The 23,805-nt window shown below is 45.8% G+C and overlaps 1 protein-coding gene across 1 annotated transcript in view; it reads right to left on the reverse strand.

Moving 5' to 3' along the window:
* LOC128686284 (cytotoxic granule associated RNA binding protein TIA1) overlaps positions 1 to 23,805 on the reverse strand; it is a gene marked incomplete in the record, with an annotated part of 1,123,904 nt that overhangs the window by 549,757 nt on the left and 550,342 nt on the right.

Genomic DNA, 23,805 nt, shown 5'->3' on the forward strand with positions numbered 1-23,805 from the left:
TACGTGCTTGGCTAGGTGCGGGTTCCAAACTGGTGCCGCATACTCCAATATGGGCCTAACATACACGGTGTACAGGGCCCTGTGTATGTGTGCGTGTGTGTGTATGTGTATGTGTGTGTGTTTCTGTCTGTCAGTCACGTTCTTCTGACACTCAGATTTCGTAACAAAACCAGACTACTTTTAGACCAACAGCAGCAACATAGAACCAAGACTGCTTCAGGTCTTTCAGCAGCAGTGAGTGTGGTCTCCCTGCCATAGAGACAGACTTAATTAAATATCGTGAGAAACAATGTGAGAATATCACCCAGGTGGAGACTTAGACCTTAATGAAAGTATTGGAGATTTCGACCTCAACCCGGGATCCTCTTCAGCAGATATGTAAAATACACCAAATTATGTAGACAAATTATACAAAATATACAGACGAAATACACAGGTAGTGTATACACAAAAATATACAGATTTTCGCATTCTTGTCTCTATGTGAGTTAAATCCTGCCCTTGACAGGTGTTTCTACCTGTGACAGGTGTTACTGCCTGTGACAGGTTTTAGTATGTTACATGTGTTACTATCTGTGACATGTGTTACTGTTACAGGTATTCCTACCTGTGCCATGTGTTACTACCTGTGACAGGTGTTACTACCTGTGGCATGTGTTTCTGCCTATGACATATGTTTCTAGCCGTGACAGGTGTTCCTACCTCTGACAATACCATCACAGCAGTGCCTCACTATGCACTACCAGCAGTGCCATTACAGCAGTGCCATCACAAGTGCCTTAATGCACTACCAGCAGTGCCATCACAACAGTGCCTCACTGATGCACCACCAGCAGTGTCATCAGAGCAATGCCTCACTGATGCACCACCAGCACTGCCTCACTGATGCACCACCAGCAGTGCCTCACTGATGCACCACCAGCAGTGCCTCACTGATGCACCACCAGCAGTGCCATCACAGCAGCGCCTCAATGATGCACCACAAGCAGTGCCAATCACGGGAGTGGCAGCATGATGGTGGTGCCGCTGCCATAACTACCCTGAGTTAGAGGTCATGATAGGCTTCAACTGCCAGCCAGACCTGCTGTTAACTTCTCTCAACCATAATTAAAACACTTGATGATCTCAAACAAAAACACTATGTGAAGGAGTGAGGGAGAGGAAAGAGGTGTGAGGGAGAAGATGAAGTGAGGGAGAGAAAGAGGAAGGAGGTGTGAGGGAGATGAAGTGAGGGAGAGAAAGAGGAAGGAGGTGTGAGGGAGAAGATGAAGTGAGGGAGAGAAAGATGAAGGAGGGAGGACGAGGAAGGGGGGAGTGAGAGAGGGGAAGGAGTGAGAGAGACAAAAATGGATATAGTATGAGATAAGGAATGACGGAGAGGGAAAGGTAAAGAATTAAGAGGAAATGAGGAAGAAGGAATGGAATGAAGTTGAAAGAGAAAGTGAAATAGGTGGGAATGAAGGAAGCTGAAGCGAGTGAATTAAGGTGGCACTGAATGAAGGCTGAAGTGAATGAAGTTGAAAGTGAAGGAGCTGGGAGTGAATAAAGGTGGGAGTGAATGAAGGAGGCGGCAATGAATGGAGGCGAGAGTGAAGGAAGGAGGTGGGAGTGAATGATGATGGGGGGGGGGAGTGTATAATAAAGAGGTAGGGAGGATGGGCAGCAATTAGCGAGTGTCGACAGTTAGTCACGTGCTTAGTGGTAATTTAACGAGGTAGTTAGCAAACCCATTACAACTGATGACTCTTCCACACCCAGAGAGACAGACAGACACACCACTTCTTTTCCCTGACTCTCCCAAGTACTATCTGCACAAATATCTTCTCGTACTCCCTCCAGTCCCAGTGCCAGAAGTACTGGCATAAAGTAAATGATTGAATATCACAGTGTGGTATACAAATGCAGAAGAAACTTCAAACGAGAGTGGTGAATTAAAAGACAGGGTAGCGGAGGATTATGCAGATATTACAGCCATCACAGAAACAAAAACTTTCTGTAATGATAACCAAGGCATTATTCCCAGAGGGGTGCCTCATGAGAAGAGGAAGAGAGAACAGAGGAGGAGGAGGAGGAGGGGTGGCAACATGAGTAAGAAATCAAGGAAGTTTTGAAGGGTTGAGAAATATGAGCACTGGCGATATCAATGATTGTATATTATGAGAAATAGTGCGCGATTGTTGCAAAGTAATACTAGTAGTGGTTTATAACCTTCCAGGTAAACAATAGGACACCGAGACGGAACCACAGTGCAGAGACAACAACAGAACAGAGACAGTGCAGACAGAACACTGCAGATGCAGAATAACAGAACCACAATGCAAACAGAACAGTGCAGAGGCAGAACAACAGAACATTGCAGTGGCAGAACAACAACAGTGCATGGACAGAACAGAACAGTGAAGAGAGACGTAACAGTGCCGAGACAGAACAACAGTGCAGGGACAGAAGAACAACAGAACAGTGAAGAGAGAACAACAGAACAGTGAAGAGAGAGAACAAAAGAACCACAGTGCAGAGACGGAACAACAGAGCCACAATACATACAGAACAGTGCAGAGACAGAACAGAACAGTGCAGAGACAGAACAACAGCAACACACAGTACACCAGAGCAATGTTGCTGGTTGCAGATTATTTTTATAATCATAACTAAGCGCTAAACCCGTAAGGGTTACACACCGCTATACGAGTTGCAGAGGATTTCAATCAAAAGGTAATAACCTGAATGACTGTGGTAACAGACTGTGGTAACAGACCGAGGTGACAGACCGTAATGAGGAAGAAGGTATTTGAGGGGGAGGGGGGATGGTGGGAGAGGGAGAGGGGTTCCAAAACATGTAGAGCAAATCTGATGAAGACAACAATTAAAAATTTCATGACCAAATAAAAACCGAGAGAAAGATGAACTCATTCCACCTCTAAATCGACAGGATGGGACCACCTCTACTAGTAGTCAAGAGAAGGCGGACCTCTTTGCTGAACACTTTGCTACCAAAATGCAAGTTCCTGATCCAGCAAGGGACCCTCCTTGGCTAGCTGCTAGAACTGTGTCAAAACTGTCAGTGGTGACAATAAGGCAGGAGGAGGTGCATTTCCTTCTTAAATCGCTTGACCAAGAAAAGGCTGTGGGCCCAGACAAGTTGAGCCCAAGATTGTTGAGAAGATGTGCAGACCAGCTAGCAGCACCTCTAACTCGCATCTTTCAGCACTGCCTAGTACAGTGTAAATGTCCCTCTCTATGGAAAGAGGCAAATGTAATCCCTGTTCACAAAAAGAAGAGTAGAGCAGAAATCAGCAACTACAGACCAGTGTCACTCCTGTCAATCACTGGTAAGATCCTTGAGACAATAATCTCAATACAAATGACAGAGTTTTTTGACTACCACTCACTACTTTGTGATCGTCAATATGGCTTCAGGAAAGGTTACTCTGCTGCTGATCTGTTGTTAAACCTCTCCACCAGTCACTGGATGAATCCAAAGTCAGCTGTGTGGTAGTACTAGACATTGCTGGTGCTTTCGACCGGGTGTGGCACCAGGGCCTCTTAGCGAAACTTCAAGCACTGGGAATTGCAGGCTCTACGCAATGTCTCCTCAGTGATTACCTTCATGGTAGATCTCTAAGTGTAGTTCTCAATGGAATGGAATCAGCAAGACATCCTATTGGGGCAAGTGTTCCACAAGGAAGCGTGCTGGGACCATTGTTATGGAATGTCTACTTCAACGACCTTCTTCATCTCATCCCAGAATCATATGCATATGCAGACGACTGTACACTGACATTCACTTATCCAAGAGAAGAAATGCCAGCTGCTCTAAGCTACATCAATCACCAGCTAAGAGCTATATCAGCTTGGGGAAATAGATGGCAAGTAACATTTGCACCTGAGAAAACGCAAATGATGATGATCTCTAGGCACCATGATGGTAATGCTGGTGCAGTTAGTAAGGATGAATGGGAGGGTGTTGGCACCTGGAGAAGTTGATATCCTTGGGGTGAAATCTGACTCCAAACTAACCATGAAGAACCATGTTGTAGATCTTGCAAACAAGGCAGCCAGGAAGCTTACAGCACTTCGCCGTATCTCGAATCTGCTTGACAGTAGGGGTTGCAAGATTCTGTACGAGGCACAAGTACGCTCACACTTTGAGTATGCTCCACTTTCTTGGTTTGCCTGTCCCCCCCCCCCTCTCATCTGCGACTGCTTGACAAAGTAGAGAACAGAGCAAGACGTCTCATCTCTCGCCTGGACCCATCCTGGATAGATCTGTCATTTCAGCAAAGCCTTCAACACAGGAGGGATGTGGGTGGTCTTACTGTTATGTACAAGGCCATTATTGTCAAAGTACCACACTTGGATCCACTTCGAGGACAGCGTGAAACAAGCTTTTATACCACAAGACGGGCAGAAAGCAGCAACTTCACTCTGGCTGTACCCTTCTCCAGAACATCACTCCATCTGAGATCTTATATACCCAGGATGACTCGAGTATGGAACACATTCGTACAGCATAATGATGTCAACGAGATAAAGTCAGCTGATCAAATGAAAATTCTGGCCTACAGATGGCTCCAACTTCATCCTGTTCCCTACTTGTATGTCTCATAACAATAAAAATGCTTTCAAATGAGCTGATGTAGGTAACAGCTCTTAGCTTGCCAAAAACGTTAGGAATCCTTAACCTGTAAATAGCTTGTCAATAAAGCTAGGGATCCTTAACCTTGTCAAACCCTGTGTAAAAAAGAGAGAGAGAGAGAGACAGACAGAGAGAGAGAGAGAGAGAGAGAGAGAGAGAGAGAGAGAGAGAGAGAGAGATTAGGGGACGAAGTAGCTCATGTTGACCTAGTTTTCACTTCATAAATCTTAAAATAAGTTAGAGACAGAGTACGAGATTCCACAGAGTAACCAGTGCACAGTGCTTACCTTAGATTATTTGGTGGAAGTGGGATTAGAAGAGGCGGCGGCGAGAACAATAAATCAGATTACAGAAGTGGAAACTAGGCAGGAATGAGAGGTTTTCTAAACGGGATTCGCTCGGACAGGGAACTGGGTGGTGAGACAACCGACAGGATGATGTAAGGACCTCACTAGACAGCGCCTGAAGGCAACAACAAGGATCATGCCTATCAGGTGAGAGAAGGTAAAATACAGTGATGGACCTTTGGTTAATCAGAGTTGCAGACACAGCAAAAGAAGCCAAAGAAAATGAAATAATTATAGAACACAAAAACGACAGAATAAGGTGATAGCAGAATACTTGGGGAGGATAATGCAAGGATAAGAATGGAAGCAGAACGTCAATTTGATGAGGACTCAGGAGTACAAGCCAAACCAGATTGGAAACAACAAACCATATAAGAAGGAACAGGATTGTCGAAGATCAAGTAACAGGCGTGAAGGAGGAAGGAAGGGTACTCACAGAAGACGAAAAAAAGGTATGTTAGGGATTATTCAGATTTCACCGAGGAGACAGGGATGAGGACACACAAAAAGCAGGAGTGAAAGGGATGACAACAACAGAATGTTTAATTGAGTCAACGAAAGATATGAAGACAGAAAGAGTACAAGACCGTAGAGAACTGCAGACAGTGGTGAGAACAAAAGTGGGCAGAAGAGCCAGAAACCAGCGTGCGAGGGGTGAGGAGGCTGAGAGACAGCTCAACAGTGAAAGGCCAGGTAAATAAGGATGAAAAGAATGAAGAAGTGGAGGAGAGCGCATCAGAAACAACAAGAAAGTCAGCAAGGTGTTGAGCAAATAACTTAGATGTTCTGAGTGGCGACAGTGCCAACATCAGAGAGGAGAGGAAAAAGGGGAACACCAACAGGTACTGGACACCACCAAGTATTGTTATTAATGTCAGTTGTACTAGTTAATGTAGATCAGTAAGTGGATTAATTAACATGTCTCTCTGGAACCAGAAAATATACATGGAACTTTATAGAAGATATACAGATATGGACAGAGACAGGAGATAGAAAGGTAAACAGACAGCTAGATGGATAACCACAAGAGGGAAAGAGGTAAAAAGAACTTTTGATCGCGCAAGATACATCAAAAACAATGTGACCTGAGGGAGAAACACTATCTGAACCAGTACATAGAGTGTGTTCCGAGGTCCAGCGCCCCCGCGGCCCGGGCTCTGACCAAGACTACAACAAAATGTGGATACGGAACAGTTGTCAGAGATGTGGAAGACAGGAAATATGTCTTCCCTATATTTAAGAAGGAAGACAGATCAGAAGAGCCGAACTACAGTCAATTCTAGAGAAGATAATTTCTGAGGTAAGTAGAACATTCGGAAGAAATCAATAACCAGAAAAGGCAAATCTCTTACAAACCTGCGAAGCTCCAGGACAAATACAACAGGTAAGACAGGAGATGGAAGGATGGGTGAACTGCACAAATATGTTCCTACACTGCAAGAACGTACTTCATAATGTAACTCACCGGAGACTGGAGGAAGAGACATTTAGGAGCAGTCAGGAATAACCGTAGATCAAAGAGTATAGGAGACAGACTGTCCGGGAAGAGATGTCAGAATGAGTAAGGAGCGGAGTGCCGTAAGGATCGGTTCTAGGACCAGTAATGTGTCTGCTGTAGGTGAATGACGCAACAGAAGAGATGATCAAATGCGTCTCTGTTAATGTAAAACCAATAAAAATAAAAACCTAAGGTCAGTCAACTGCATCCCACAACAGTCCACACCACCCCCACAACAGTTCATTGCACCACAACAGTCCACCATACCCCCACAACAGTCCATTACATCCCCACACAGTCCTTTACCCCACAACAGTCCATTATACCCCAACAACAGTTCATTACACCCTCACAACAGTCTACACTCCCACAACAGTCCACTACAGCCCCAACACCCCCACGACAGTCCACACCCGACACACAGCCACCCCTCCTCCACAAGAATCACACCCACCACCATAACAGTCCACCACACCCTACGTAGACAACAATCAACCACACCCCTACTATCCTTGTACCCCCTCCCTTCCTCCCCGACCCCACCCAAAAAACTAGTTTTAATTAAAGTGAGAGGGGCGGTATAAACCAGTATGTGTGTGGTTTATTAGCGGGAGTGCGTGGAACAACAGCTGACGCCAGAGTTAAACCAGAGACCATAGAACTAACAGCCCTGATGTACCCCTCCCCCCTCTACCCTCTCCCCTCTTCCAAGATCCTCCCATCCCCCATCCTCTCCCTCCCTATTACCACACCAGAGAGGGGAAAGGGTGGGCAGTGGTTGACGAGAGGGGGGGACGTGGGAAATAATGTGGGGGGAATGATGGGTCACAGACCCATCACCCACTCTCTGCCTCCCCCTTGTCACCCCATCTGTCTACCTGGAGGGTATTTCGGGATCAAGTCCCCCGCGGCCCGGTTGACGACCAGGCCTCCCGTGGACCAGGGCCTGATCAGCCAGGCTGTTATTGCTGGCCGCACGTAGTCCAATGCACGAACCACAGCCTGGCTGATCCGGCACCGACTAAGTATCTGTCCAGTTGTCTTCAAGAGGGAGCTGGACAGATACTTAAAGTCGGTGCTGGATCAGCCGGGCTGTGGTTCGTACTTTGGACTACGTGCGGCCAGCAGTAACAGCCTGGTTGATCAGGCCCTAATCCACCGGGAGGCCTGGTCGTGGACCGGGCCGCGGGAGCGTTGATCCCAGAAAACCCTCCAGGTAGACAGATGGGGTGATAAGGGGGAGGCAGAGGGGGGGTAAAGAGGTAGAGGGGTAAGAATGGGAGAAGACGGTGGTGATAAAGGTGGATGACAACTACACACACCAACATCTACAATCCAATTTACAAGGAGAGAGAGAGAGAGAGAGAGAGAGAGAGAGAGAGAGAGAGAGAGAGAGAGAGAGAGAGAGAGAGAGAGAGAGAGAGAGAGAGAGAGAGAGAGAGAGATGGGTAACTGCTTATTTTTGGACTGTAAGAAGGCTTTTGACACAGTACCGCACTAGAGACTGGTACAAAAGTAAAGGAACAGGCAAGAGAAAAAGGGAAGACACTATAGTGAATGAAAGAATACTTAACAGGAAGGAAACAATGAGTGATTATTGGTGGTGCGAGGTGTCGTGGACCAGGTCACGGACCAGGTCACGAGGGCTTACATCCCCGGAGCGCTCTCCAGGTATACTGCGGGTATGGACGCATGTGACAAGTGGGGTCCCACAAAGATCAATTCTATGACCGGTACAAATTTTTTGTATACAACATGATGGAGACAGAGTGAGAGGTGACCTTGTTCGTCGATGTGAAAATAATGAGGATACAAACAGGTGAGAGCCAAAAATAACTACAAATGGGCTTGGAGAGGTCTCAGGGTTGGACTGACAAGTGACTGTTAGAATTTAATCTCTGTAAATGCAAGGTTAAGATGATTGGAGAAGAGTAAAGAAAACCCAAAACAAAATACGATTCTGTCCCGAGCTTGATGATCACATTAAGCTGATAACTGCTGCAGTAAGCGTTCCTTTGGCAAATGAGACGCTGGCTTTCAGAAACCTTATCTAGAAGTCATTTACAGCCACATATACTGCACATGTCAGGCCCATCTTGGAGTGCGCAGCACCAGTATGGAACCCACACCTGTTAAAGTATGACAAGAAACTACAGAAAGTACAGGGGCTTCCAACGAGACTGAAGCTAAGGGTTACGACTCACGAGGAGAGATTAAGGGAGCTAAACCTGATGGCACTAGCGGTGATACAATAACGACGTACAAAATACTGAAAAGAATTTATAGGCTGCCATAGTGAAGAGCTCTGTTCCACAAGGCACAGTACTCGCCCCCATCTTATTCCTTATCCTCATATCAGACATAAACAGAGATATACACCACAGCACCGTATCATCCTTTGCGGATGATACTAGGATCTGCATGAGGCTGTCATCTGCTGAGGACGCGATTAACCTCCAAGAAGATATAAACAAAGTTTTCCAGTGGGCAACGGTAAACAATATGATGTTCAATGAGGACAAATTCCAACTACTCCGTTATGGAAAACTGGAGGAGATAATAACTAGAACAGAGTATACTACTGACTCCGGCCATACAATAGAGCGGAAAAATAATGTAAGGGACCTGGGAGTAGTAATGTCTGAGGATCTCACTTTCAAGGATCACAACAGTGCCACGATCGCACGTGCAAAGAAAATGATAGAATGGATAATGAGAACTTTCAAAACGAGAGATGCCAAGCCCATGATGATCCTTTTCAAATCACTTGTTCTCTCTAGGCTGGAATACTGCTGTACATTAACATCTCCATACAAAGCAGGTGAAATCGCAGATCTAGAGAGTGTACAGAGATCCTTTACTGCACGTATAAGTTCTGTCAAGCACCTTAACTACTGGGAACGCTTGGAAGCACTTGACTTGTACTCGTTGGAACGCAGGAGGGAGAGATATATCATAATCTACACTTGGAAAATCTTGGAAGGAATGGTCCCAAATCTACACACAGAAATCACTCCCTACGAAAGTAAAAGACTGGGCAGGCGATGCAAAATGCCGCCAATAAAAAGTAGGGGCGCCATTGGTACACTAAGAGAAAACACCATAAGTGTCCGGGGCCCAAAACTGTTCAACAGCCTCCCATCAAGCATTAGGGGAATTGCCAATAAACCACTGGCTGCCTTCAAGAGAGAGCTGGACAGATACCAAAAGTCGGTGCCGGATCAGCCGGGCTGTGGCTCGTACGTCGGACTGCGTGCGGCCAGCAGTAACAGCCTAGTTGATCAGGCCCTGATCCATCGGGAGGCCTGGTCGTGGACCGGGCCGCGGGGGCGTTGATCCCCGGAATAACCTCCAGGTAACCTCCAGGTATAGGGAGAACAGGCACAGAGACTGCAAACAGGAACACAAGGGCACAACTGGAAGTTAAAACAATGACAAGTCACATGGATGTTAGGAAGTAGTTCTTCAGCTTTACGGTAACCAGGAAGTGGTACTACCTTGACACTGGAATAGTAGAGGCAGGATCCACACATAACTTTAAGAAGAGGTACGATAAGGCTTTCGAGGTTAGGAGAGTAAATCTAGCAGGACTAGAGGAGAGGTGAGGCCAGGAGCAGAGACTCGACCCCTGGAACCACATATAGGTGTGTACAACTACAAACATTCAACCCAAAACTATAACACAAAATTCAAAACAATATGCAATACGAAAGAGAGAGACAGAGAGAGAGAGAGAGAGACAGAGAGAGAGAGACAGACAGACAGAGGCAGACAGACAGACAGAAAGACAGAGAAAGAGAGAGAGAGACAGACACACAGACAGAGAGACACACACACACAGACAGAGAGAGACAGACACACAGACAGAGAGAGAGAGAGAGAGACAGACAGACAGAGACAGAGACAGACAGAGACAGACAGAGACAGACAGAGACAGACAGAAAGACAGAGACAGAGACGGAGAGACAGAGAAAGACAGAGAGAGACAGAGAGAGAGAGAGAGACAGAGACAGAGACAGAGAGAGAGAGAACCTCTCCACTTGGTTTCCGAAGGTAATTTCACCGCCATTATCAAACGCTTAATTGTTCTTTCATCGTGCATTAACGATTATATTTATTACTTTCTGAACGCTGAACGAATATTCCATTAAACTTTACCCCATTACAGTTGTTGTGGTTCAGTCGTACGTCTGGACGCACTAAACTTTACCTGCTCGACATGTTTTCCACTAATTCAATGATGTACGATAATGCCTCAGATTTTAAAATAAACAAAAACAGTGTGTCCACAAAGTCTTCCTCTATTTTAACTTTAATTCATGATAAAACTAACACACACATGAATAAGCAATTTTCCGCATACGATAGCTAATACAGTTTTTAAGGAGTTACATAAAATGTAAAATATTTTCTGGTAATGGTCTACAATTCCTTGCATTTGTTAAGAGCGTCAGATACGAGGGAAGGGGATGGTGTGTAGACAAGAGGTTGTCTGTGGGTTTATGACTGATTAGGCTAGTGACCCATGGTCGGTCATTGTACATAGTGTACATATGTGTATATAGTGATGGCAAAATGTACATTATAGTCTACTGCTGAGTTTGTTTGCTCTAATTCCCATTACAACCAGGTCTCACGGGCCGTTCATTACATGTGTTCGTAATAATATACATATCTCTATCTTACAGTGGGCAGTGTAACGTGGGAGACAGTTGCAATTTTAGGTCACTGGTGAAGGTGGTGACCATCTTTTGCATGTTAGCCCCAGGATAAGAATGCATTCAATACTCTATAGTTACTTACGTGGGCGGGTGATAAGCAGTGGTACACGGCTTATCACTTGAGTCATGTGCAACTGTCTGGTTCAGTAGCGAGAGTTCCTTGATCGCGGTGAAATGTAACTAATTCGGGTCGTATACGTTAACGAACTGTAGTTCACTGCACAAGATCTATGGGTAGATCGCCCGTTTCTCTCACTGCTTAGTGTGTGACTGAGGTGGGTGCGCCCAGTCGGCTCCCGTGGGCACTCAAACTGGCTGGCTGCAGTGGTGTATACGGCCTATTTGTGTAATGGATAGTGTAATTACTATGCTAAGCTAAAATAACTAACTTTGTTTAAATACGTATAAGTAGTAGTGTACAATACAGTAGCCTAGGGAGTCGTTGTTACGAGACTAAGTCTTACAATTAAGAATGGATACACAACTATGGAAGCCCAGTTAGGCGGGGACTGCGCGTTTCCCTCCAACTGTGTCAAGGTGTATAAAGGTTTATCTGGGAAATCACCGAGATTTTCCACAAAGGGTACCTTGGGAAGGGAAGGGAAGGGTAGATAGGAAAGATTGGGAAGGGAAGGGTAGTTAGGGAAGGGAAGGAGTTGCAGTGGTTGGGGAATTGTTATTGCAGTTTATATCGCTGTTGTTAGTGTTACTGACGCTCCTGTTGTTGTTGCTCCTGCTCCTGGTCTTACTTCTGTTGTTCCTGCTACTGTTGTAACTATTTTTGTAACTGTTACTGTTGTTCTGTTACTGTTAACAGATGCTGTTGAGAGCATTATATACTGTTATTTTTCTTCCATTCCTGTTTTTCCTGTTGATTTTGCTGTTCATATCACTGTTTTGTTCCTCCAGGTGTTCCTACTGTTAATGCTTTTGCTGTGCTTGTTGTTGTGGCTGTTACTGTTGTTGTTGTCGTAGTTGATGCTCTGATTTATGTTGTAGTTATTTTAGTGGTTGTAAATGTGGCTGTAGTGGTTGTTGTGGTTGTAAATGTGGCTGTAGTGGTTGTTATTGTGCTCTTTGTTGTGGTTGTGGCTACTGTGGATATTGGTGTTGTTGTTATTGATGTTACGGCTGTTATGGCTCTTGTTATGGTTGTTTTGTCCTCACAATGACGTCTTGTGTCACTGTTACCTTCCTCGTCTACTGTTATGCATCGTACTCACTATCACTATTGTTACATCGTCGTTACTCACTATTGTTACATCGTCGTTACTCACTATTGTTACATCGTCGTTACTCACTATTGTTACATCGTCGTTACTCACTATTGTTACATCGTCGTTACTATCACTAAAAAATGCCAAAAGTAATTATATATATATGTGATTATATATACAAGTGATTATACATATAAGGTTAGGTAAGTTTTCTAATGTTCTCTTCGTACAAAATTATCAATTTATATATTAACATAAATGAAAAAAAAATATCTTTAGATGTATAAAAGAAAATTTTAGATGGGACTTAATTTTAAATGAGTTCTTGCTAAATGACCAGTTTTACCTATTCGGCACTTATATATATGTATATATATATATATATATATATATATATATATATATATATATATATATATATATATATATATATATATATATATATATATAGATATATATATATATATTATCCAAGAGAAAGAAGTTATAATAAGCGGTAGGAGGCCGACAGCAGTCCTGAGAGTCCGTGAAAGAAGTGTGTGTTAGTTACCATTTTGCCCTAGGTACATGTCGATTAGACACTAGATTTCTTGTATATGCGTGTATGTTTGTGTGTGTGTGTGTGTGTGTGTGTGTGTGTGTGTGTGTGTGTACTCACCTAGTTGTACTCACCTAGATGAGATTGCAGGGGTCGAGTCCAAGCTCCTGACCCCGCCTCTTCACTGGTCGTTACTAGGTCACTCTCCCTGAACCGTGAATTTTATCATACCTCTATGTGTTTGTGTGTGTGTGTGTGTGTGTGTGTGTGTGTGAGAGAGAGAGAGAGAGAGAGAGAGAGAGAGAGAGAGAGAGAGAGAGAGAGAGAGAAAGAGGGAGAGAGAACGGACGAACTAACGGACGTAATGACTGACACAAATATACAGGGAGACTGACAGAGATGGAAAGTGAGACAGGCAGGGATACTGTCTGTGTGTCTGAGGGAGGGAGGGAGAAGGAAGGGAAGGGAGCGAGGGAAGGGAGTGAGGGAAGGGAGTGAGGGAAGGGAGTGAGGGAAGGGAGTGAGGGAAGGGAGAGAAGGAAGGGAAGGCAGAGAGGGAGGGAGGGAAGGGAGTTAGGGAGGGAAGGCCCTTTTAATCCATCCTTCTACTGAGCAATTTAATTTAGAATAATTGAATACATCCACAGTGTGCTGCTGCACTATTCTATATAATAGTTACACAGTGGGAACACCCACAGTGTGCTGCTACACTATTCTATATAATAGTTACACAGTGTGAACACCCGCAGTGTGCTGCTACACTATTCTATATAATAGTTACACAGTGGGAACACCCACAGTGTGCTGCTACACTATTCTATATAATAGTTACACAGTGGGAACACCCACAGTGTGCTGCTACACTATTCTATATAATAGTTACACAGTGGGAACACCCACAGTGTGCTTCTGCACTATTCTATATAACAGTTACACAGTGGGAACACCCGCAGTGTGCTGCTACACTATTCTATATAATAGTTACACAGTGGGAACACCCACAGTGTGCTGCTACACTATTCTATATAATAGTTACACAGTGGGAACACCCGCAGTGTGCTGCTACACTATTCTATATAATAGTTACACAGTGGGAACACCCACAGTGTGCTGCTACACTATTCTATATAATAGTTACACAGTGTGAACACCCGCAGTGTGCTGCTACACTATTCTATATAATAGTTACACAGTGGGAACACCCACAGTGTGCTGCTACACTATTCTATATAATAGTTACACAGTGGGAACACCCACAGTGTGCTGCTACACTATTCTATATAATAGTTACACAGTGGGAACACCCACAGTGTGCTTCTGCACTATTCTATATAACAGTTACACAGTGGGAACACCCACAGTGTGTTGCTGCACTATTCTATATAATAGTTACACAGTGGGAACACCCACAGTGTGCTGCTACACTATTCTATATAAAAGTTACACAGTGGGAACACCCACAGTGTGTTGCTGCACTATTCTATATAATAGTTACACAGTGGGAACACCCACAGTGTGCTGCTGCACTATTCTATACAATAATTACACAGTGGGAACACCCACAGTGTGCTGCTGCACTATTCTATATAATAGTTACACAGTGGGAACACCCACAGTGTGTTGCTGCACTATTCTATATAATAGTTACACAGTGGGAACACCCACAGTGTGCTGCTGCACTATTCTATATAATAGTTACACAGTGGGAACACCTACAGTGTGCTGCTCCACTATTCTATACAATAATTACACAGTGGGAACACCCACAGTGTGCTGCTCCACTATTCTATACAATAATTACACAGTGGGAACACCCACAGTGTGCTGCTGCACTATTCTATACAATAATTACACAGTGGGAACACCCACAGTGTGCTGCTGCACTATTCTATACAATAATTACACAGTGGGAACACCCACAGTGTGCTGCTGCACTATTCTATACAGTAATTACACAGTGGGAACACCCACAGTGTGCTGCTGCACTATTCTATACAGTAATTACACAGTGGGAACACCCACAGTATGCTGCTGCACTATTCTATATAATAATTACACAGTGGGAACACCCACAGTGTGCTGCTGCACTATTCTATACAATAATTACACAGTGGGAACACCCACAGTGTGCTGCTGCACTATTCTATACAGTAATTACACAGTGGGAACACCCACAGTGTGCTGCTGCACTATTCTATATAATAGTTACACAGTGGGAACACCCACAGTGTGCTGCTGCACTATTCTATACAATAATTACACAGTGGGAACAAGAGCTGTGTTTCACTGTCATATTCTATCACACGTCACGTGTAACATATATAGTGTTGAATGTGTCAGTCTGAGCTGTGAGACTTCAGTAGTGTCAGTCTGAGCTGGAAGACTTCAGTAGTGTCAGTCTGAGCTGGAAGACTTCAGTAGTGTCAGTCTGAGCTGGAAGACTTCAGTAGTGTCAGTCTGAGCTGGAAGACTTCAGTAGTGTCAGTCTGAGCTGGAAGACTTCAGTAGTGTCAGTCTGAGTTGGAAGACTTCAGTAGTGTCAGTCTGAGCTGGAAGACTTCAGTAGTGTCAGTCTGAGCTGGAAGACTTCAGTAGTGTCAGTCTGAGCTGTGAGACTTCAGTAGTGTCAGTCTGAGCTGGAAGACTTCAGTAGTGTCAGTCTGAGCTGGAAGACTTCAGTAGTGTCAGTCTGAGCTGGAAGACTTCAGTAGTGTCAGTCTGAGCTGTGAGACTTCAGTAGTGTCAGTCTGAGCTGGAAGACTTCAGTAGTGTCAGTCTGAGCTGTGAGACTTCAGTAGTGTCAGTCTGAGCTGTGAGACTTCAGTAGTGTCAGTCTGAGCTGGAAGACTTCAGTAGTGTCAGTCTGAGCTGGAAGACTTCAGTAGTGTCAGTCTGAGCTGGAAGACTTCAGTAGTGTCAGTCTGAGCTGGAAGACTTCAGTAGTGTCAGTCTGAGCTGGAAGACTTCAGTAGTGTCAGTCTGAGCTGGAAGACTTCAGTAGTGTCAGTCTGAGCTGGAAGACTTCAGTAGTGTCAGTCTGAGCTGGCAGACTTCAGTAGTGTCAGTCTGAGCTGGGAGACTTCAGTAGTGTCAGTCTGAGCTGTGAGACTTCAGTAGTGTCAGTCTGAGCTGTGAGACTTCAGTAGTGTCAGTCTGAGCTGTGAGACTTCAGTAGTGTCAGTCTGAGCTGGAAGACTTCAGTAGTGTCAGTCTGAGCTGTGAGACTTCAGTAGTGTCAGTCTGAGCTGGAAGACTTCAGTAGTGTCAGTCTGAGCTGTGAGACTTCAGTAGTGTCAGTCTGAGCTGTGAGACTTCAGTAGTGTCAGTCTGAGCTGTGAGACTTCAGTAGTGTCAGTCTGAGCTGTGAGACTTCAGTAGTGCCAGTCTGAGATGTGAGACTTCAGTAGTGTCAGTCTGAGCTGTGAGACTTCAGAAGTGTCAGTCTGAGCTGTGAGACTTCAGTAGTGTCAGTCTGAGCTGTGAGACTTCAGAAGTGTCAGTTTGAGTGTCAGTGTCTGAGCTGTGAGACTTCAGTAGTGGCAGTCTGAGCTGTGAGACTTCAGTAGTGTCAGTCTGAGCTGTGAGACTTCAGAAGTGTCAGTCTGAGCTGTGAGATTTCAGTAGTGTCAGGCTGAGCTGGGAGACTTCAGTAGTGTCAGGCTGAGCTGGCAGACTTCAGTAGTGTCAGTCTCAGCTGTGAGACTTCAGTAGTGTCAGTCTCAGCTGTGAGACTTCAGTAGTGTCAGTCTGAGCTGGCAGACTTCAGTAGTGTCAGTCTGAGCTGGCAGACTTCAGTAGTGTCAGTCTGAGCTGGCAGACTTCAGTAGTGTCAGTCTGAGCTGGGAGACTTCAGTAGTGTCAGCCTGAGCTCTGAGACTTCAATAGAGTCAGTCTGAGCTGAGAAACTTCAGTAGTGTCAGTCTCAGCTGTGAGACTTCAGTAGTGTCAGCATGAGCTGTGAGACTTCAGTAGTGTCAGTCTGAGCTGGGAGACTTTAGTAGTGTCAGTCTGAGCTGGGAGACTTTAGTAGTGTCAGTCTGAGCTGTGAGACTTCAGTAGTGTCAGCATGAGCTGAGAGACTTCAGTAGTGTCAGTCTGAGCTGTGAGACTTCAGTAGTGTCAGTCTGAGCTGTGAGACTTCAGAAGTGTCAGTCTGAGCTGGAAGACTTCAGTAGTGTCAGTCTGAGCTGGAAGACTTCAGTAGTGTCAGTCTGAGCTGTGAGACTTCAGAAGTGTCAGTCTGAGCTGGAAGACTTCAGAAGTGTCAGTCTGAGCTGGAAGGCTTCAGAAGTGTCAGACTGAGCTGTGAGACTTCAGTAGTGTCAGTCTGATCTGTGACACTTCAGTAGTGTCAGTCTGAGCTGTGAGACTTCAGTAGTGTCAGTGAGCTGTGAGACTTCAGTAGTGTCAGCTGAGCTGTGAGACTTCAGTAGTGTCAGTCTCAGACTTCAAGTGTCAGTCTGAGCTGTGAGACTTCAGTAGTGTCAGTCTGAGCTGTGAGACTTCAGTAGTGAGCTGTGAGACTTCAGTAGTGTCAGAGCTGTGAGACTTCAGTAGTCAGTGAGCAGACTTCAGAAGTGAGCTGAGCTGAGACTTCAGTAGAGTTCAGACTTCAGTAGTGTCAGTCTGAGCTCTGAGACTTCTAGTGTCAGCCTGAGCTGGGAGACTTCAGTAGTGTCAGCTGTGGACTTCAGTAGTGTCAGCTGAGATGTGAGACAGTAGTGTCAGCCTCAGACTTAGTGTCTGAGCTGAGACTTCAGTAGTGAGCTGAGCTGGGAGACTTCAGTAGTGTCAGTCTAAGCTTTGAGATTTCAGTAGTGTCAGTCTGAGCTGTGAGACTTCAGAAGTGTGTCTGAGCTGTGAGATTTCAGTAGTGTCAGGCTGAGCTGGGAGACTTCAGTAGTGTCAGGCTGAGCCGGGAGACTTCAGTAGTGTCAGTCTAAGCTTTGAGATTTCAGTAGTGTCAGGCTGAGCTGTGAGACTTCAGTAGTGTCAGGCTGAGCCGGGAGACTTCAGAAGTGTCAGTCTGAGCTGTGAGATTTCAGTAGTGTCAGTCTGAGCTGTGAGATTTCAGTAGAGTCAGCCTGAGCTGTGAGATTTCAGTAGTGTCAGCCTGAGTTGTGAGACTTCAGTAGTGTCAGCCTGAGCTGTGAGACTTCAGTAGTGTCAGCCTGAGCTGTGAGACTTCATCACCCACGGCAGCTTCAATGGTTTCCTTCCAGTAGACCTGGAGTTACTATCCTTCTGTACTCGAGGGTCGGCTGCAAGGAGTGGGGTGCAAGGAGTGGGGTGCAAGGAGTTGGGTGCAAGGAGTGGGGTGGAAGGAGTGGGGTGAAAGGCGGGGGTGAAAGGAATAGGGTGCTGGGGATGGGTACAAGGGGGTGGGGTGAAAGGGGTGGGATGAAAGGGGTGGAGTTTAAAGGGTGGGATGAAGGGGTGGAGTGAAAGGGGATGGTTGAAAGGGGTTGGGTGAAAGGGGTTGAGTGTAGGAGTGAGAGTGAAAAGGGTGGGGTGAAACGGGTGGAAGAGTGACTGGGGCTTGGAATCACAAACGGCAGGGAGAGACGGTAGAGAGCAAGGGACAACAGAAGGGAGAGACGGTAGAGAGCAAGGGGCAACAGTAGGGAGAGACGGTAGAGAGCAAGGGGCAACAGAAGGGAGAGACGGTAGAGAGCAAGGGGCAACAGTAGGGAGAGACGGTAGAGAGCAAGGGACAACAGAAGGGAGAGACGGTAGAGAGCAAGGGACAACAGAAGGGAGAGACGGTAGAGAGAGCAACAAGGGAGACAACAGAGTAGGGAGAGACGGTAGAGAGCAAGGGGCAACAGAAGGGAGAGACGGTAGAGAGCAAGGGGCAACAGTAGGGAGAGACGGTAGAGAGCAAGGGACAACAGAAGGGAGAGACGGTAGAGAGCAAGGGGCAACAGTAGGGAGAGACGGTAATGTGGAGGGTGGAACTGCCATGGCTAGGAGCAATGGCGGGGAGAGGAGGGGAAAATGGAAGGGAGAGAAGAGAAAATAAAAGCGTGAGGAGGAAAAAAAATATAGCAGGGAATGGAAGAAAAACAAAAGGGAGACGAGGGGAAAATATCAGGAAGAAGCATTTTGAGTAATATCTTTTAGGAGAGCAGTAAACGTGGCGATTCAAAGAGGGAACGCCCACTTCTTCCTTGGTGCTGGTCTGGCCCCTGAACTTCCAGAGATCTACAACCTAACTTGAACGGTGCTGTACCTGGAGTGTGGCAACACACACACACACACACGAACAAGAGGCCACAATTGGAAGTTGAAGACACAAATGAGTCAGAGAGATATTAGGAAGTATTTCTTCAGTCATAGAGTTGTAAGGCAGTGGAATAGCCTAGAAAATGACGTAGTGGAGGGAGGAACCATACACAGTTTTAAGACGAGGTTTGATAAAGCTCATGGAGCGGGGAGAGAGAGAGGGCCCAGTAGCAACCGGTGAAGAGGCGGGGCCAGGAGCTAAGACTCGACCCCTGCAACCACAAATAGGTGAGTACAAATAGGTGAGTACACGACTGCATCATCTTTCATGTTTAGGGAGGTAAATAAGAGTATTTAGTTCTGTTGCAGCCCTCAAGGGCCTTCCTTGAGGGCTCTCTCGTACGAGACGGCACACAGTGTGGACCTTAGTGAATAGGGACACCCTGAAGGGTGTCCCTATTCACTAAGGATGGGGTGGGGTAGACGGGGAGGGGAGGGGGACGGTTGCGAGGGAATGGGAGGAGGAGGGTTGAGAGTGGGAGAGGGAGGGCTGAGAGGGAGTGGGAGGGCTGAGAGGGAGTGGGAGGGGGTGAGGGTTGAGAGAGAGTGGGAGGGGGAGTGTTGAGAGGGGGTGGGAATGGGGAGGGTTGAGAGGGAGTGGGAGGGGGAGTGGGAGGGTCGAAAGGGAGTGGGAGGGTTGAGAGGGAGTGGGAGGGGGAGTGTTGAGAGGGAGTGGGAGGGGCAGGGTTGAGAGGGAGTGGGAGAGGGGAGGGTTGAGAGTGGGAGGGGGAGGGTCAAGAGGGAGTGGGAGGGTGGAGGGTTGAGAGGGAGTGGGAGGGGGAGGGTTGAGAGGGAGTGGGAGCGGGAGGGTTGAGAGTGGGAGGGGGAGGGCTGAGAGGGAGTGGGAGGGGAAGGGCTGAGAGGGAGTGGGAGGGAGGAGGGTTGAGAGGGAGTGGGAGGGTTGAGGAGTGAGAGTGGAAGGGTTGAGAGGGAGTGGGAGGGTTGAGAGGGAGTGGGAGGGGGAGGGCTGAGGGCGTGGGAGGGGGGAGGGTTGAGAGGGCGTGGGAGTGGAAGGGTTGAGAGGGAGTGGGAGGGTTGAGAGGGAGTAGGAGGGGGAGGGCTGAGAGGGAGTGGGAGGGGGAGGGTTGAGAGGGAGTGGGAGGGTTGAGGAGTGGGAGTGGAAGGGTTGAGAGGGAGGGGGAGAGAGAGAATGGAGGGGGAGGGTTGAGAGGGAGTGGGAGGGTTGAGAGGGAGTGGGAGGGGGAGGGTTGAGAGGGAGTGGGAGGGTTGAGAGGGAGTGGGAGTGGGAGGGTTGAGGGGGAGGGCTGAGAGGGAGGGGAGGGGAGGGCTGAGAGGGAGGGGGATGGCTGAGAGGGAGGGGGAGGGGGAGGGCTGAGAGGGAGGGGGAGGGGGAGGGCTGAGAGGGAGGGGGAGGGCTGAGAGGGAGGGGGAGGGGGAGGGCTGAGAGGGAGGGGGAGGGTTGAAGGGGACTAAGTCTGAACATTTACAGTGAGCTGAGACACAACATTTACAGTGAGCTGAGACACAAACAACATTTACAGTGAGCTGAGACACAAACATTTACAGTGAGCTGAGACACAAACAACAATTACAGTGAGCTGAGATATAAAACAACATTCACAGTGAGCTGAGACACAAACAACATTTACAGTGAGCTGAGACACAAACAACATTTACAGTGAGCTGAGACACAAACAACATTTACAGTGAGCTAAGACACAAACAACATTTACAGTGAGCTGAGACACAAACAACATTTACAGTGAGCTGAGACACAAACATTTACAGTGAGCTGAGACACAAACATTTACAGTGAGCTGAGACACAAACAACACTTACAGTGAGCTGAGACACAAACAACATTTACAGTGAGCTGAGTCACAAACAACATTTACAGTGAGCTGAGACACAAACAACATTTACAGTGAGCTGAGACACAAACATTTACAGTGAGCTGAGACACAAACAACATTTACAGTGAGCTAAGACACAAACAACATTTACAGTGAGCTGAGACACAACATTTACAGTGAGCTGAGACACAACATTTACAGTGAGCTGAGACACAACATTTACAGTGAGCTGAGACACAACATTTACAGTGACCTGAGACACAAACAACATTTACAGTGAGCTGAGACAAACAACATTTACAGTGAGCTGAGACAAACAACATTAACAGTGAGCTGAGACACAAACAACATTTACAGTGAGGTGAGACAAACAACATTTACAGTGAGCTGAGACACAAACAACATTTACAGTGAGCTGAGACACAAACAACATTTACAGTGAGCTGAGACACAAACATTCACAGTGAGCTGAGACACAAACAACATTTACAGTGAGCTGAGACACAAAACATTTACAGTGAGCTGAGACACAAACAACATTTACAGTGAGCTGAGACACAAACATTTACAGTGAGCTGAGACACAAACAACATTTACAGTGAGCTGAGACACAAACATTTACAGTGAGCTGAGACACAAACAACATTTACAGTGAGCTGAGACACAAACAACATTTACAGTGAGCTGAGACACAACATTTACAGTGAGCTGAGACACAAACAACATTTACAGTGAGCTGAGACACAAACAACATTCACAGTGAGCTGAGACACAAACAACATTTACAGTGAGCTGAGACACAAACAACATTTACAGTGAGCTGAGACACAAACAACATTTACAGTGAGCTGAGACACAAACAACATTCACAGTGAGCTGAGACACAAACAACATTTACAGTGAGCTGAGACACAAACATTTACAGTGAGCTGAGACACAAACATTTACAGTGAGCTGAGACACAAACAACATTCACAGTGAGCTGAGACACAAACAACATTTACAGTGAGCTGAGACACAAACAACATTTACAGTCAGCTAAGACACAAACAACATTTACAGTGAGCTGAGACACAGACAACATTTACAGTGAGCTGAGACACAACATTTACAGTGAGCTGAGACACAAACAACATTTACAGTGAGCTGAGACACAAACAACATTCACAGTGAGCTGAGACACAAACAACATTTACAGTGAGCTGAGACACAAACAACATTTACAGTGAGCTGAGACACAACATTTACAGTGAGCTGAGACACAAACAACATTTACAGTGAGCTGAGACACAAACAACATTTACAGTGAGCTGAGACACAAACAACATTCACAGTGAGCTGAGACACAAACAACATTTACAGTGAGCTGAGACACAAACAACATTTACAGTGAGCTGAGACACAAACAACATTCACAGTGAGCTGAGACACAACATTCACAGTGAGCTGAGACACAAACAACATTTACAGTGAGCTGAGACACAAACAACATTTACAGTGAGCTGAGACACAAACAACATTTACAGTGAGCTGAGACACATTCACAGTGAGCTGAGACAAACAACATTTACAGTGAGCTGAGACACAAACAACATTTACAGTGAGCTGAGACACAAACAACATTTACAGTGAGCTGAGACACAAACAACATTTACAGTGAGCTGAGACACAACATTCACAGTGAGCTGAGACACAAACATTTACAGTGAGCTGAGACACAAACAACATTTACAGTGAGCTGAGACACAAACAACATTTACAGTGAGCTGAGACATAAACAACATTTACAGTGAGCTGAGACACAAACAACATTTACAGTGAGCTGAGACACAAACAACATTTACAGTGAGCTGAGACACAAACAACATTTACAGTGAGCTGAGACACAAACAACATTTACAGTGAGCTGAGACACAAACAACATTTACAGTAAGCTAAGACACAAACAACATTTACAGTGAGCTGAGACACATTTACAGTGAGCTGAGACACAACATTTACAGTGAGCTGAGACACAACATTTACAGTGAGCTGAGACACAACATTTACAGTGACCTGAGACACAAACAACATTTACAGTGAGCTGAGACACAAACAACATTTACAGTGAGCTGAGACACAAACAACATTTACAGTGAGCTGAGACACAAACAACATTTACAGTGAGCTGAGACACAAACAACATTTACAGTGAGCTGAGACACAAACAACATTTACAGTGAGCTGAGACACAAACATTTACAGTGAGCTGAGACACAAACAACATTTACAGTGAGCTGAGACACAAACAACATTCACAGTGAGCTGAGACACAAACAACATTTTCAGTGAGCTGAGACACAAACAACATTTACAGTGAGGTGAGACAACATTTACAGTGAGCTGAGACACAAAATTTACAGTGAGCTGAGACACAAACAACATTTACAGTGAGCTGAGACACAAACAACATTTACAGTGAGCTGAGACACAAACAACATTCACAGTGAGCTGAGACACAAACAACATTTACAGTGAGCTGAGACACAAACATTTACAGTGAGCTGAGACACAAACAACATTTACAGTGAGCTGAGACACAAACAACATTCACAGTGAGCTGAGACACAAACAACATTTACAGTGAGCTGAGACACAAACAACATTTACAGTGAGCTGAGACACAAACATTTACAGTGAGCTGAGACACAAACAACATTTACAGTGAGCTGAGACACAACATTTACAGTGAGCTGAGACACAAACAACA

The sequence above is a fragment of the Cherax quadricarinatus genome, chromosome 17 (assembly GCF_038502225.1).
Source record: "Cherax quadricarinatus isolate ZL_2023a chromosome 17, ASM3850222v1, whole genome shotgun sequence".
NCBI lineage: Eukaryota > Metazoa > Arthropoda > Malacostraca > Decapoda > Parastacidae > Cherax > Cherax quadricarinatus.